Consider the following 17871-nt stretch of genomic DNA (forward strand, 5'->3'; position numbering starts at 1 on the left):
CAATCAACTTCGTTAAGAAATTCAGTCCTGTGATTTACTTGACAGCCATTTTGGATGAGTGAGAGCTTCAGTATTTATTATGATTGCCAGATCATCCCATCTTCAGAAATACTCCATGCTGGTTTGCACCTGAAGAAAGATGATTGTAAATCCTATGTATCAACAATTTTAATATTGTAACCTTTTCAGTATCCCCTAGGCTATACAAGAAATAGTTAAGCTTGCCTGGCAAGCATATTCAACCATGAAAGTCTGGCTGAGCACAGCTGGGGGCCAATGGAGTGATTCAAAGCAGGGTATGAAAAACAGAGAAAAAGAATAAGGATTTAGTTCATGAGCATTCGGACACTGCTGACAATGGACAATTCGTTTGTTTGTTTTACTCTTTCTAAGGAAAAAGCACCAGAATATTTTACTTATAAGGGAAGGAGTTAAAAATACCTTTGTTATTATAGCTGTGATTTTTCTTTGCATAATCATTTATCTATACTCACTTTAATGGACTAAGAGTCCATGGATATGTAAACATATTTATCAATATATTTGACTTTATTTTCCCATTTTAATGAGGGACAAATCATATAGCAAACAGATTTTTATTGGAGTCATAGTTTTTCCTATTCTCAGTGACCAAATGACCCTCTGAAATTTATTTTATGATTTTTGTTGCAGCTGACTTAGCAGATGGGACTTAAGCATCTTAAAAAATATTTCACAGGTATGTGTGTATGTGATACATATATTATGTATCTTCTCTTAGCTATATAATATATACTTTACAACATATTACAGAGAATATCTATCTGAAAGACTATAAGAGAACGCTGTACTCCTCTTACAATTTTCCTGAAATTATGAAATATAAACTAAAAATATAAAAACAATCTTTTCAGATATATGCTCAAAATAGGGGGAAATCTTCACGTTTACTAAATCATTCTTAATTTAAGAGTTTTATCATAATTGAATGCTTTTCATAAAACAACTCCTTTGTAGTGTTGTGGATAAAATACAGGAATTTGGGCTTGGTAGACAACCACTTAAATGCACCCCAAGGAAAAATGAACACATTTGGGGCATAGTTTGTATGTATCAAGGTTTGTTAAGTCTTAATATTTCAGTGTGCATTTCTAGAAAGCTATAATATTCTCTGATTGAAGGACGGTATTGTTTTCTAGCTCAAAAATCTTAATATTGACACTTTATTCTCTAAGTGCTCTGTTTGTCCTAGAAATGGCCTTTGTAATACTTTTGTTATTCCCCGAAGAATGAGTCTAAGGTCATGTATTGCTTTTATCTTTTGCTATGGCTTGAATGTGGCTTTATTCCTCCAAACTCGAAGTTGAAGTTTGACCTCCATTTTTAATTTATAAAAATGGTATGTACTGGGGCTGGGGATATGGACTAGTGGCACGAGTGCTTGCCTCGTATACATGAGGCCCTGGGTTCGATTCCCCAGCACCACATATACAGAAAATGGCCAGAAGTGGCGCTGTGGCTCAAGTGGCAGAGTGCTAGCCTTGAGCAAAAAGAAGCCAGGGACAGTGCTCAGGCCCTGAGTCCAAGCCCCAAGACTGGCAAAAAAAAAAAAAAAAGGTATATACTTAACCTAAATATATTTTTAGAGGTGGGATATTTGGAGGATCCATGCAATATCCAACATGTGCTATCAGAGAGAAATAAATATACTGGCTTAAAACCAGAATGATGAACACTAGTCAAACGAAAATGAGAAATGTGGCTCTAGTTTTTAATATATTACTTTCACTGTTGTGACAAGAGACTGATTGCTCCTGACTTGTGGATTTTTCCCCAGTCTTTGGGAGCAGAACAGAAGTAGTAGACATTGGACCTCAAATTGCAATGAGAATTTCACACTTGTGCTAGTTCAACACTAGTGCTATGTTTAACTTTGGCTAAAACCCCAACTTGAAATCATTCTAACTCAAATTCTTTACTTTTGGCTTTTTCTTTAACTTTTGTTAAAAATATCATGGATAAATCCCTAGTTCTTGATGTCCCTGTCTTTTCTGGTAGGCTATTTCAGTTGTAAAGATTCTTTTCCTCCTGCAATGAATAACTGAAAAATTAACCCCCTTAAATCCTCAAAAACAAAACAACAACAACAACAACCACACAATTAATAAATTGACAAATGACTTAAAGAGAGACTTCTCAGAAGAAGCAAAAGTGGCCGATGGGCACATGAAGAAATGTTCCACATCTCTGGCCATGAAGGAATACAAATCAAAACAACTCTGAGATCCCAACTCATCCAGACAGAAATGCCAATTTGTGAAATAATACATACTGGCATAAATGTGGCAAAAAGGGAACTCTATTCCACTGCTGGTAGGAATGTAAGCTTCTGCAATTACACTGGAAAACAATATAGATGTTCCTCAAAAAATTAAACATAGAACTACCCTATGAACAACAGTTCCACTCTTGAGTATCCAGTAGAACACAAACAAAGCCACCCTAACGTACCAGCTCAATCATGTTCATTTCAACATTATTTACCATAGCCAAGACATGGAGTCAGCTCAGATGCCTCTAGATGGAAGAATGGATCAATAAAATGTGGCATATATACAAATTGGAATTTTACTCATCCATCAGAAAGAACGATATTGTACCCTTCCTAAGGAAATAGAAAGACCTGGAAAAAATAGAACTAAATGAACTAAGACAGACCCAGAGAGATAGAAGCTGCATGGTTTTTCTCATTTGTGGTAGATAGAATATGCCTATAAATCTACAAGTAAACACACTGAGTGATAAACAAGGGGTTACACATGAGTTAAATGAAGTGAAATAGGCCCTATGGAGAGCTCACATAGTTTAATTCTTTAGAAACACTGTCAAATCCCAACAAAATAAGTACCAGGAGATGGGTACTTGCAAGAGAGGAGAGTGGGGCCAAGAGGAGAGAGAGAGAGAAGAGTGCAGCAAGGGAGGGGGGAGAATGCATCTAACTGTATGTACCAAAGAGCTGAGAAATATGAGGGAAGGGGTGGGCTGAAGGGGGTGAGGAGGTTATAGTGGTGACAAAGATCAAGATGAGTTGCATGCACAAATTGTTTTGTAAAATTGCAAAAAAAAATTCAATACAAAATCTATTATTAAGAACAGCATGTGAAGGGGAGGTTTGTATGGAGGGGTTGAGAATGTTGAAAGGGGTGATATTAATCAAGAATGCTGTATTCATAAACTGCTTTGGTGAATAGCAACTCCTTTGTACAACTATTTAAAGATAATAAAATATTTTAAAGAGAACATGACATTCACTAATTCCATAACTGAAAATATATTTTCAAAAAACATATTACTCATAATCTATAATCGATATTTTTGCAGTAAATAATTCTGTAATGTGCTGATACTCTGCTGCACTTACAGGTATTTTACATCAGAAATTTACTGGACATTAGACTGATAGCTATTTGAAATGAAGTAGATTTTTCCTCAGTGATCATGGGATTAGCCATGGGAAATTAGATCGTTCCAGATAATGTCCTAAATTCTTTTGAGTTGCACAATACTGCACAATACTGTAGATATAAGACCATTAAAATAGTGGTTATTCTTATGGTTAAGGGCTTAAATAAATTAAACATAAATAAGAATTAGCAAACATATCTAAGATGAAAACATTCAAGTGATGCAATTTGTGTTCTCTTTTGGGATTTTCAGCTGTTTGAACTGAGTGTTGCATGTTTGCTCTGCAAGCACTCTACTCATTGAATAAAGCCTTTAAAAGTGCTTAGTTAACTTTTCAGATAGGGTCTCACATTTGTCATATATATTTGAAATGTATACATACATATAAATAAATATACATATAAAACACATATGTATATGTATACATACATGCACATGCACAGACATCATATATATCAGTGTTGTAGGGTTTTTTTTTGGACAGCACTGGGGTTTGAATTCAAGTTTTGCACTTGGTGATCTGTAATTTAAGCCACACCTACAATCGTAGTTCTATTTCTGCTTCCTATTTAGACAGGATTACAGGCATGACCCACCACATATCCGTGTATTTACAAACCTTATTTGGTTTAACAATCACAATTTACTTTTGGTATTAACACTCAGCCTGCACAACCTCACACTATCAGAGAGATCCATCAGAGTAAGACACAGAAATTATATATATTATATACTATATATAAGGCTTTATAGTAAATAGAAGTTTCCCTATTGGAAAACTACTGTGACATCCATTGGCAATTTTTTTTTATTAACTATAGTAAATTGTTTTCTACTAGTATATCAAAATACTAGAGGCAGGCTGATGATAGGAAGAAAAGAGATTTGTTTGTCTTGCAGTATGGCATGGCATCAGCATGAGTCAATTCTGGTAAGGAGTTCATGATGAAAGGCAAGAGCATATGCAAGAGAAGGCCAAGGTGGCTGGGTTCGCGTCATCCTTCCTGGTCACACCTATTCATTGCTATTCCTGAGGAGCAAGGTTCCAACACATGGAACTAAAGTTTAGCCTGGAGGATGGCATCTAAACAAAAGTATGAATCAAATATTACAATATGCATTTGAGGGGGCAGATGACTTACAGCCCACATGTTGGACTATCATAATGCTATAACTTTGGAAACTGTACATTCTTCTAAGAAAGAAAGTCCCACCACACTCACTCTTGCTTTAATTATCATTAACATTTTCATGTCAATGACTTTAGAAGGAATGGGATGGGAGAAGGATGTCACCATTGCTGACATAACACTTGGTTGTGATGATCAGGTAGGTATTAGACTGTCATGAGAAAATTTTTATACTCTAACGGTGACTGTTTGGGTGACAGACTTCTTTGTTGTTCTTGTTAAATATTATTTTATTGTTATAAGTAAGAGAGATTTTTTATTGTTATAAGTAAGAGAGATTACTATTTCCCAAGCCAGCCCACAAGTACATTTCTCTTTTGGACACTGTCACCCTTTCTATTGCTTTCCCACAGTTTCCTCTTGCTGCGCCTGCCCACGGGTTACGTGGCTCATTTTTCACACAGTACCTACAGAAAACCACGATTGCATTTTGTCACCTTTCCTTCCTCTCTTCCTTTCTCTGTTGCCTCTGACACCCCCTCAAAGGCAAACAATAAAATAAAATAAAACAAAGCAAAAACAAATACCACCACCCCTACCACCACTAAGAACAAATTGGGTGACAGACTTTTAGGCCCTTAGAAACACCAAAAATCTAACCTAGCATTTCCTCATGAGTAACAGAGGGATGTTGGTCCAAGAGTACAAATTCAGATGAAAAACAATGAAAGGAAGCAAGCTTTTTGGCAAAAGGCATAGTACTTGACCTTTCCTCAGTTTCCCTGTTGAGAATCTGATTTTAGGGTGACAGTTGGAGTCATTTTCCTAATGTAGGATCGATCACCTGGTTTAAAAAATGCTGTCATTTTGTCAGAAACGTTATCACCCTTATTCCCTGAAGGGAAAAACAAACTATAAATCTGGCAAAAGGCAATCTGAAAATGGAGCAATTGCTCCTAAAAGGTACTTTCTGTTTAATCCTACACTTCTGAGGCAATTTTCTTCTTTCCATCTATTTTATTCTGCCAGGCTAATATATTTAAAAAGGCTCACTGCCTGAAAATATTAAGTGATATTTATATCAGCTCAGAGTACTTTCCTGCCATCTGAGGGAGGTCATTATGCACATTAAGTAAATGGTGATTGTGACAAAACTTGGGACCATTTCAAAATGTTACACTTAAAGCTCCTTGCAGTTCCTTATGAAGCCATATTTTTTTATATTGGTCTGTTCAATCAGGTAAAAGTAAAAAGTTATACCTCGTGAGGATTCATTTTGTCTTCTGCAATTGGTCCTAAATGAAAATTTGAGCTGAGAATCATGGCCCAGATGAAGAGGACAAGGAGGACACAAAAAGAAAGACAGAAGAAATGTGGTAATGTGTAGGAAATGAGCCCAGTTAACTTCAAACCAGAGTCCTTGATGTTTGAATATCATCTTTCCTTACAACCCCTTGCTACTGGCTCCCATCCTTATTTCACTCTCCCTGCTTTGCTTTGGTTTGAAGTCCCTAAAATAAACAAAAGTAAGTGGAGGTGACTGGAGATGAATACAATGTGGAAAGCATTGATGGTAAACCTGGTGCCTTCACTTGCTATTTGGATGGAGGCCTTGCCAGTACTACCACTGGCAATAAAGTCTTTGGTGCCCTGTGGATGGAGGCTTGTCTATTCCTCACAGTGCTAAACGATTCCCTGGTTATGATTCTGAGAGCACGGAGTTCATTGCAGAAGTACATCGGAAGCACATCATGGGTCAGAATGTCACAGATTATATGTGTTACCTAATGGAAAAAGATGAAGATTCCTTTTTTTTGGGGGGGGGCCAGTTCTGGACTCAGGGCCTGAGGGCTTCTCTTTGCTCAAGGTTAGCACTCTGCCACTTGAGCCACAGCGCCACTTCTGGCCGTTTTCTGTATATGTGGTGCTGGGGAATCGAACCCAGGGCTTCATGTATAGGAGGCAAGCACTCTAGCCACTAGGCCATATCCCCAGCCCCATGGTGAAGATTCTTATAAGAAGCAGTTCTCTCAGTACATAAAGAACAACATAACTCCAGACATGATGGAGGAGATGTACAAGAAGGCACACGCTGCTATCTGAGAGAATCCAGTCTATGTCAAGAAGCCCCAGAAAGAGGTGAAGAAGAAGAGGTGGAATTGTCCCAAAATATCCCTTGCACAGAAGAAAGATCGGGTGGCTCAAAAGAAGGCAAGCTTCCTCAGAGCTCAGGAACTGACTGCTGAGAGTTAAAACAATTTTTTTTATGAAGATTTTTTTTCAGAAAGACAATAAACTTATTGACAAGCAGCTAAGAAGTGAACAAAAGTAACCCAATACAAAGATTGTATTTATTTTTAAAATATTAAACTTAATGCTTAAAAGTAAATAATAAATCTGCATTATATTCACTTCCTAGGTCAGCTAGAGGAGAATATGGCAAACAAACACTTTGGGAATTTATTTTCTCATTACTCTGGAGTGATAAGTCTAAGAGCAAAGTGTGAGCAGAGGCTGGCTCTCTCTGAAGAGATTAAAGAAGGGTAAATGATAGGCTGCTCCTCAGTGGTTTTTGGATCACCTTCAGCCTAGTTTCACCTGCCATACCCCCATTTCAGCCTTTATATCCACCTGTTCTTCCGATATATAGCTCTTTGTTCAAACTTCCCCATTACAGGGGTATGCATGGTGTTAGACTACAAGTCCATATTCCTCCACTATGTGACCTCTCCCTACTTTAATGAGATCTGTAGTGAATTTATTGACTTATTCATTCATTTATTATTATTTTTGCCAGCTCTGTGGCTTGAACTCAGGATCAGGGCACTGTTCCTGAGCTCCGGTTGCTCAAGGCTAGCACTCTACCACTTGAGCCACATTCCCAGCCTGAGAGTTTATGTTCAAATAAGATCATATTCTGCAGCCTGGTGGTTGAGGGCCTACAGGTGAATTTTGGGAGAACACAATTCAACCCATGACAACTTATATACTAGAAAATGATTGCCAACTACTCGATTAAACCTGCTAGGACTCATCGCCAGAATGAAGTCAAACTTCATTGCTGAGTTTACTGGTAAGTTGTGCTGTTCATGCTGTTGTGACTTGTCCTTTTTTTTGTCATTATTGTTACTAAAATGAATCCAATTACCCACATATCATATTTCAGTGACATTAAAATAAAATAGTTAATACTATGAAAACACACCTTCCTTATCTCTTTTACTTTCTTTCTATTTCATTAGTTATATGGCCTTCTCTCTATAACATCTGACTTTTCTTTCCATCAGTCTCATGTTCTGGTGATTTGAAAATAAAATCCTTGTATTATTGATAAAAAAACTGGGAATTTTCACTGAAATGGTTCCAATTTTATGATGTATTTCCTTACGAATGTACAAATTAGGACAAAATATCCCTTCTTAAGTGATTAATTCCATGATGTCATTGATCATAGCAAATAGACTTCCTTCCTTTGAAGTATTTTACGTCCACAATAGATTCATTTTACTTTGTGATGTAAACCAAGAGATTTTGTAGACTCTTTGTTCTTAATGGATTCTGGTTGCCAATCTTTCATTTGCTGTGAAATAGCACAGAAATAATTGCAACCCTTATCTGGTTGTGGGATCAGTATTTTATATGACATCTGAATTTGAAATCAATATACTATTGATGCTTTGTAATGTAATGGTTTGTAAAGATCCTACAGTGGGAGGTTAAATGTAAAATTCATTGATGATGACAATGAAGTGGAGTCACTATTTATTAAAGTGGTCAAAGCAATACAAAGGCAATTCACTTAAAAAAAAAACAAAACTCTTTGTTGTGGCCAGTAGTACTTTTCTGTGTGTGTCATTATGAATGGTAAAGGCAGAAGGTACTTTAGAATGACCAAGGCTGCTCTGCTTGTATTCCAGATAAATGTACCACCCTTGACCAGTTGGTCATGATTTAAAAAAAAAAAACAAAAAACTTACCTTGGCAGCGGACCAATGAACCCATGACCAACTCAGCGTAAGACACAGGGCACTGCTCTTGCTTGGACTGCCAGCTTACTCTTGAGACCAACACTAGCTAGGGAAGCATTTTCATTTGTACAGAACCTTTTATCTAAGGAAGCTGAGAGTTACAAAGCTTTTAGAAAAGTTACAAAAAATGTGAAGGATGCTGTCTGTACTTTTAAAGAATATAAGATATTCATCTTTTGTCTCTAATTCTTGGTAACTATTTAATATATCAAAGTGCACACTCTCTATTTAATAAGGATCCTCTGCTGAAACAGATAGTTACTATAACTGAAATCTCAGATACTACACGTGTTCAATACATCTTACTCTTGTGTGTCTCAGATTATAAATTGTGATATCCAATTCCTTCAAAACCTGGATAAGGACAAAATAGAATGTCATGCATTAGAGTATATCATATCTAATATTTTTATACATGAAGAAATGAAGAGAGAATCATCAAAAAATTAAAAAGAGAGATCACTTGTTTCTATATCTTAGAATTCATCTCTATATCTATCTATCTATCTATCTATCTATCTATCTATCTATCTATCTATCTATCTAAAGAGGAACATAGGCATGGTTCCTTTGTGTTTCTTTCCTGAGTATCCTTTTAAAAAACAAATCTCATTGTGTGTGAGGATGTAGAATCCTGTATTATTTATAATAACCCAATATATTCTAGATCTATGCTGTGGGAATCATATCTAATAAATGTAATACCTTTTCAATATGTGTTCCCTCTCTCAAATTTTCCAGGCCCTGGGAAAATAGGTATACTTGCATCATTTGGGGAAATTAATATAAGTTAATTACATCCTGAGCACTTCCTGTGGCAGAGGCAAGATCCCAGGCCACCATTCTTGCTTAGTTTCTGCTCTAGTATGAGGCTTGAAGATGCGAGAATCCAGGCTCAGGGCAGCAGGCTTGGGAAGTTAAGAACAAGCTTGGCTGGTTCCCCAGCACTTAGCTCTTTGGATTTTATATCAACTCATTACTCCTCCTCGGAGGCTAGCCTGTACTTACCAAATTCTCATCTTTCTAATATGGCTTTCTTCTTTTTACTTTTACTATGGGGAATCTCTGGTTCCTATCCAGTGATACGAAGAATCCAGCAACTGCCAGCTTTGCTTTCAGTTAAACTGAAGCAAATTGGACTCCTTCCTACCAAACTTACACCCCTCCCCCAAAGTAAAGCAAAAAGAAGCCAGGCCTGTATTCCCTAGATCCCCTAGAAACCAGGCAAGTTGTGTGGCCTTGGCCACCTCATTCAGTCTTTCTGAACATTCGTTTCCTTTCTTAAAAATATCATCACCTTAGCAACGATTCTCCAAACTAAAAATCAGGACATAAACTGGTCCAGAGTGAAAGCATGGTGATGGTGGCTACTCTTCATGGCGCAGCCCTTGAGAAACTTCCTTTGGTACCTCTCAACAAGCCCAGGGAACGCCTGCAGGGCCTCAGCACCACACTGTGGGATTGTTTCTTAGGAAAGCACTCACCTTTGCTCGTTTCCATTTGTTCTTGAGCCATACAAATGAAGAGCAGGAAACATTTTATCCATTCTCATTACATATTCCCTGGAGAGTGATATTGTGTCAGGCTTCACCCAGTAAGTCACTAGAGCTCAATGATTAGTAGAGCTCAAATGTATGTAGGATGGATGAAGGAATACGTGCAGTTACTTTTTAACTGAATTTGTCAATCCTGAAACTCAAAACAGACCTCCTTCCTGCTGTCTTTGGTTTCCATGTTCCAGACTATACCACATTGGACAAGAGCTGTGGGTAGCCTCATTTCACAGGCAATGCAATTACAGTGTCTTGCAGCTTGCCTTGACTACATAGGAAGACGTTTTCAAGCTTAGACTTTTTCCAAGGCAATCTGGCTTTAGAAAGGGCGTCTTTAATTCCTAAGCTGCACTGGTGCTTTTGTGGAGAAAAAATGTCTTTTGAGAGGTCCTGTGAAAATGATGATTTATATCACAGGGAAGTCTATAAGCACACTAGGAATGAATGCATTTATATTCCCATTTCTTTATCTGAAGCCCATAAATACAGAAATAAACTCGGATACTAGGACAAATGAGCAACGCATTAAACGTGCTTCTACATTAAAAGCTTAAGAGAGTTTTCACATAATCTGTCTTATTGTCCAGGCTTAAATCAAGAAAACTAGATCAACAGAAGCAAAACTAAACTGCCTCTCATCCTTCAGGGGTGAAAGAAATTGATGTATTTCATCATTTAATCAGCAGGAAAAATAAATGTTTTAAGGGTAGTTCCTCAAGTGTGTATGTGAAGGCTAAGTAGAAATTATATAGTGACAGAAAACAGCTAACAGATTCTATCAGAGAGGGCAATTTTTTAATGTGCCAGTTGGATAATTTAATAATTGAAAGGTAAAGAATAAGCTCCCTGTTTATAACAGACAAATATATGTTGTGACATGTAGCTATGAATTTCAGTAATCACTCATAACATGTGCAGGGAAGGCTGAATTTTTCCTAGGAGCTACCTGATACTTCCTTCTTTGGTCTCTGATAGACATCTAGGGGGATATATTTCTTTCCTATTGAAAAGGTGAATCTAAGTTTTATTGAGGGAAGAGAGAATGCCTAGTGAAGTTTACATAAATACATGTGGAATTAAGACGTTAATGTGTAGGTTAAGCCTTACAAAACTATTAATGCTTGGCCTAATTTAGTTTATGGAAATGAATACCCCCTCCTCCCAAAAAAAGCAGTCTGTGATTTTACATTACCAATATTACCCTGAAATGTATTATCTTAATTACTAGGCTGTTTTGTTGCTTTACTTAGAAGGAAGAACAGGATTTCAGAATTCCAAGTTTCTCAGACTCATTTTGGTTTTTCTGATTCATCCTTTCTTCCCTCTCTTTTCATTTCCCTTAGAGCAATGTAACCATGAGATCAACATGATTCTGGAAAATATTGGGACATCTATTGGTCTACATTCAGGTAGTCTCTTTAGTGTACTACATAATTCCCATATTTGAAAGATAAAAGCTAAATTTATGCTGTCGTGTTTTCTGGTTTTACCCACTGATATGACTGACAAATCAGAGAAGCCCCTGAAAAAATCTATTATAGCTCATAATTATAGAAATTTACACAGATCCTGTGCCTTGATAATTTCAACATTATCACCATTTTAAAATATTTTGACTTTAAATATTGCTCTAATGAGTATTTTGTTATCTCACAAAATTTCTATTTGCCCTAAGATTCTTAGTTTTTAATTTACAGCTAGAATCTCCTAAAATTAATCTCTCTTAGAAATGGTTCCTGTTATATACTGTTTGATTATTTGTTCGAATAAATTTTTAAAAGGCACAAAAAGGGCCTAATTTCTTGAAACAAATTGAACAAACTATGCTTTTATAAGCTTACTTTTTGTTGATTAAAAAAATGCAAGGAAATTGAATAGAGCTGTAGAAAAATAGGATCTTGTGTTGCTGGATTAATAAATGTTCCCACAAGGTGGCAGTATTGATTCACCTTCTCATACAATTTGGACAAATTTTTATTTTCTTGAAAGCAGTTAAGTCTGTGAGTACTCCCCCCACCTCCTTTTTTTAATCTAATGAAAATTCCTGCATAGGAAAAAGCTGATTTGGGCAATTCTGAACTTGAAAAATGGGTGCTTCTTGCTATTAGAAACCTTATAAATAAGCCTGAACCAAATAGGTTAGTGCTTTTGGCATACAAACAAGAAGGTTGATGACATATGTAACTTCCATCTTGATTCAATAGGTTTAGAAGCAAAGTATTTTATTTTTATCTATTGCTCTGTGTTCAGGGATTGTTTTAAAAGGGACTGCAGCCACTGAAATCTTTTCTTCCTATTATTTGCTTTCTCTTGTAGTCAGAGACTCCAGCATGCCCAAATACAGTGACTTTGAGGTCTATATTGAAGAGACATGAGGCTAAGAGGCTGAGTGGCCTGCATATTCTCCTTGAGAGTTCCAAGAATGCAAGGCTTTGCCCACCTGGGCCATTTCTCAGGCTTTTGTTTATAGCGACCTTGAAGGATAAAGTAATACCTCCTCTGGCAAAGAACTGGCTGGCTTTTAGCTAAATGCAAGCTCAGAACTCCTCCTCTGTTAATGCAAGCATCAATTATGGGTCCTTGACAAACTCCTTTGGGGACTTAAAGGGTCTTAGGAAATTTTTACAAATGATCAAGAAGCCCTACCTATTACATTTGCCACGAGTAATAAAAATCTTTGGTTTCTGAGCCAGAAATCTTTTTTTTTTCCTTTCAATATCAATGAAGTCATTAATTTTGTATAATGCACATTTATTTATTTTTAACAATAAATCCTTTTCTCTGTGGTCTTTACAAAAGAATACATTTGGCTTTGTAATAAACCTAAAAATCGCTTAGTGGAGCTGAGTTTTCTAATAAGATACAGAAGGACTTGCAAGATCTCAAAGTAGTAAGCTGCTCATTCTCAGATTTAACCATTCGAGAGACAGAACTCCCCATATGTTAATAGCTTGTTGCAAATTTAAATAACAGCTTTTTTTGTTTTAGAAACTTCTTTTTTTTTCTTCCTTTATTGTCAAAGTGAAGTACAGAGGAGTTACAGTTTCATCTGTAAGGCAGTGAGTACATTTCTTGTTCAACTTGTTACCTCCTCCCTCTTTTTTCCCCACCTCCCCGCTCCCCTTTCCCTCTAGCATCCATGAGTTGTACAGTTGGTTTACACCAAATGGTTTTGTAAGTGTTGCTTTTGGAATCATTTGTGTTTTTATTCATTGTCTCTAAATTTTGGTATTCCCTTTTCCTCCCCCAATTCTAATACACGTATATACAGTATTCAGGGTACTAAGATGAGATACAGTGATAACGGGGGTACAACCACAGGAAGGGAATATGAGAGAAACAACAACAAAAAAAAGATATGGTTTCACAAGGCATGTTGAAAATAATTACAACAATGATGCAACACTTGTTTCCATAACATGGAGTTCATTTCACTTTGCTAAAATATGGAACCCACCCAGATGCCCCTCAATAGACGAGTGGATCAGGAAAATGTGGTACATATACACAATGGAATTCTCTGCCTCTATCAGAAAGAATGACGTTGCCCCATTTGTAAGGAAATGGAAGGACTTGGAAACTTCTTGATGTGTCTAATTCTGTTATCACAGTTCTTTTCCCCAAGAGACTTAGTTTTGGCTTCCAAACCTACCTGGATTGAGTACTTTGTCTGACAGTCTGAGTGGCTCCTGTGAGTTCAACCATTTCTTTGTTGGTTCTGAATTCTTTTCCAATGGTGTTGATTCCCTACTTGTTCCATGCTAATATTTTGATTATCTTTAAAAATACAATCCTCAAATAGAGCAAAGCTACATAATATTTTAGAAGTGATTGGATTCTTTTAGACTCCAATGACTTGTATCCCATTCTATTTGTTTCCTTATGATCAAATTGGCAAAGTCAATATATTCCTCCTCATCATGGAATAATAGATGAGCACAGTCTAGTAGTTGGTATGGTCTTAAACACATTACATGAAAGAATGGAATGAATGACTTGTACCATAGTTCCGAGTCTTAGACTTGTAAATATGTGACCTAACATTTATGTTTTATAAAGTGTTCCTTATTCTTTTAAGTTATGTTGAGAAGTTGAGCAAGGCAAAGATTATTTTTACATAAAACAAAGCAAAAAAAATCCCTCCACTCCCCCACCCCCACATATCCTATGCCATTTGTGTGAGTGACCTTGCATGAATTATCATTCTCTCTACTTTGATATGATGTGCAAACTGGAAAATTAAAGGCACCGACATCTTAGAATTTTTATGATATAAAAGTATGAAACTGGGGCTGGGGATATGGCCTAGTGGCAAGAGCGCTTGCCTCGTATACATAAAGCCCTCCATTTGATTCCCCAGCACCACATATACAGAAAATGGCCAGAAGTGACGCTGTGGCTCAAGTGGCAGAGTGCTAGCCTTGAGGAAAAAGAAGCCAGGGGGGCTGGGGATATGGCCTAGTGGCAAGAGTGCCTGCCTCAGATACACGAGGCCCTAGGTTTGATTCCCCAGCACCACATATACAGAAAACGGCCAGAAGCGGCGCTGTGGCTCAAGTGGCAGAGTGCTAGCCTTGAGCAAAAAGAAGCCAGGGACAGTGCTCAGGCCCTGAGTCCAAGGCCCAGGACTGGCAAAAAAAAAAAAAAAAAAAGGTATGAACCTGTGCAGAACAGGTTTGGTGCTATTTGGGTGTTGGTTGCATTGTCTTAAGTGAAAGCAAACAATACGTGATGTTCAACTCAAGGTCACAGATTAAGGTCAAGAGTAGATTGCCAATGAGCAGTGAGAAGGCAGGCAGCTGATCAGGGCTTTGCAGAGCTGCTGTCCCTTTAGGAAATTTGTGTAGTGGAGGGGCCAAAAGATTTTATGCTGAAAGCTGGGCACCAGTAGCTCACAACTTTAATCCTAGCTACTCAGGAGGATGAGATCTGAGGATTTGGGGTTGGAAGCCAGCCTAGGGAGAAACATCCCCATTAGGCTGTTCTCTACAATTAGCCAGGCAACAACTGGAAGTAGCACTGTGGCTCAAAGTCATAGAGTACTACCCTTTACAAAAGAGATTCGGGACATCACCCAACAACAACAAAACCAAGAAAGGGTCTATGCAGAGATACATGAAAGACTCTCATTAAGAAATATATTTTCTTCACTAAAATTAATTAGTGCAACATATGTCAGTGTTCTGTGAAGCTACTAAACAGGGCACATTTGTCAAAAAGAAGTGACAAAAATAGTCCCACTCAGAAATGGCACAGATATAAAAAGGGAAGTTCTCCCTAACACTCTGAATTGTTACATAATATCTCACAGTTTGTAAAAACAACTTTACATACATCATCTCAAAACAACAAACATCAACATGAAAGCTAAGCAATGAGCTCCTTAAAGGTAAGCTCTCCTCCTTTACATTTTTTTCTCCGTCACTTATTTTTAACCTCTTTTTAAAATAGTTTTTCTCAAATCTAAATTTTTCTTTTACCTTTCTTCTCTTTATATTTCTCTTTTTAAAAATTATCTTTAAGTAGTTTTACAAAGAAACTGCCATTTAATAAAGCAGTTTATGAATGCAATGCATATTGATCAATGTCACCCCTTTCATTGTTCTCACCCATCTCTCTCTTACCCAAGCCAACTTTGTTCTTCATTTTGTAGGATGTATATTATTTTATAGGAATTAGAATTGAATGTGTTACAGAATCAATTTTATTTCTATTAGTCAAATAGGTAAATAGAGCAATAAGAAAACAATCTCTTTTTTAAACAAAATCTCAGGAAAACATACTGTGTATCAGTGTAGCACAACAAAGACTGGTGAAAAGAATGAAGATTTCATAAATATGGAAATCTAACTCCTAGGGAGGGAATAACTGAAGTAAATGCATAAAACTGGCTTTTCTTTTTATTAAGCAAATTTATAAATTTAATGTAGTGTCAATGTAAACTATGAACAGTGCCATGTTTCTTTGTGTTTCAATTCAACACTGTTTAAAGGTGGTAAATTTATTTTGGATGGGTCAGTGTGCAGATACTTACTTGGAACCTGTTATTTCACAAACACTCTATTAAGTACTGTCAAGTAGCCATGGAAAAGGCAGGGAACTTCCACTTAACAAAGTCAGACTAAAGGCTAACAAGCAAACCAAAATCAGAGACATGGCACTGGTATACCGAAGGCACAGAAAAAGAAATAATAAACATATTATTTACGAAACAATATAATGGATACATTTTTCCAAAGGGGAAAATATACAAATGGTAAACTTAAAAAATCAGTTTGTAATAAGGTATTAGGAAACTTGGTAGTATAACATTTGCCTATTGGACTGATGGAACCTCCAACTAAAAGAAGAGGCACTCAATTGGTCTGAATACCCTAGAAAGCTGATTCAATTTTTTACCTAGTCAAATGTTGGTCAGAGTTTGTACACAATGAGAATAATAGAGAGCCGTACAATAAGTGTGATATTAAGATCAGAGTTCTTTGTGCTTGCGACCCTTAACTTTGAGTGAAATACTCTATTTTGTTGATAACATGATAAGGATTTGTTTTGGATCTCAACTAACTTTAGTATTAATATCTAAGTATTTTGTAATTGTCAACATTTTCTAATAAAGCTTTTCCTTTGTTTATTTCAGGATGAAAAAATCTTAGATTTATCTTTTCTCATGTCTAACTTGCCTTGGATTTAAAATGCACTGTTATTGGTATATAAAGAATAAATAAAAGCAAGGCCTTGCCTTGTGCTTTACTACTTTTCATCTATCCTGTTCTCCTTTCTTCTTACTTGTTCTCTATTTTCTCTCCAGCTAAGATCTTTTTTGTAACACCTTGCTTTTTGAATATTTCTTATTAGTGCCCACTCTCTGAAAGCAATGGGGGAACACACACACATACACACACACACACTCACACACACACACACACACACCACATAATTTTTCAGCAGCTATTATAGGCTTACAAAAACTACAAGCACACGTGTGCATACACACACACACACACATACCCACACAGATGAACACACCCTATCACCACCAGTAAGGAGGTATTTTGATGAAAACAAAAATACCTTTAACTGCATTTAGAAGAACAATTTTGGAAATTGAAATTTGCCAATTTTGGAAAAAGAGAGTTTTCATTCAGGCAGTTATTTCAGAGAAACTTTTCTATTTAGGGAATATAATCTTACGAAATCAATTATCCTCCATCTACTTCACATTCTTTTAAATATTAATTTATTTTTATTGTAGAATTGATATTGAGTTTCAGTTTCCTGAATCAGGCAATGAGCCCAATTCTTTTTGTTTCTCCTTCCTTCACACTCCCCCAGTTTTTCCCTTCCATCCTCACCCATAAGATGTACAGTTCATTTTCCACATAGGGTCTAGTGACTACCAACGTTGTGTTTGTTCACCTTTTTTCCATCTTTCCTGTTCCCTCTTACCCTCCCAAATACAAACAAACAGACAAGACAAGGAAAAGAAAACAAAAACAATAACAATGGGAACTGAAAATGTCTTTTCTTGGATCTCAGTTCATAAAATATTATTTTATATGATGATATGTGCATAATTATTGAGCCTTTGCCAACCACTCCTATACCTATCCTCCTTTGGATTCGGTGTGTGAGTGTCTAGAGACTTATATAACTTATCATGCTCTAGAAAATACATATACATATGTGTCTGTATTAAACAAATAAACACACTGAGTA

At 36.5% G+C, this 17871-nt stretch overlaps 1 pseudogene; it reads left to right on the forward strand.

Annotated features, from left to right (window-relative positions):
- Nucleotides 1-2982: 2982 nt before the first annotated feature.
- LOC125364525 lies at nt 2983-6827 on the forward strand (annotated as a pseudogene).
- Nucleotides 6828-17871: the final 11044 nt, after the last annotated feature.

This window comes from Perognathus longimembris, chromosome 16 (assembly GCF_023159225.1).
Source record: "Perognathus longimembris pacificus isolate PPM17 chromosome 16, ASM2315922v1, whole genome shotgun sequence".
NCBI lineage: Eukaryota > Metazoa > Chordata > Mammalia > Rodentia > Heteromyidae > Perognathus > Perognathus longimembris.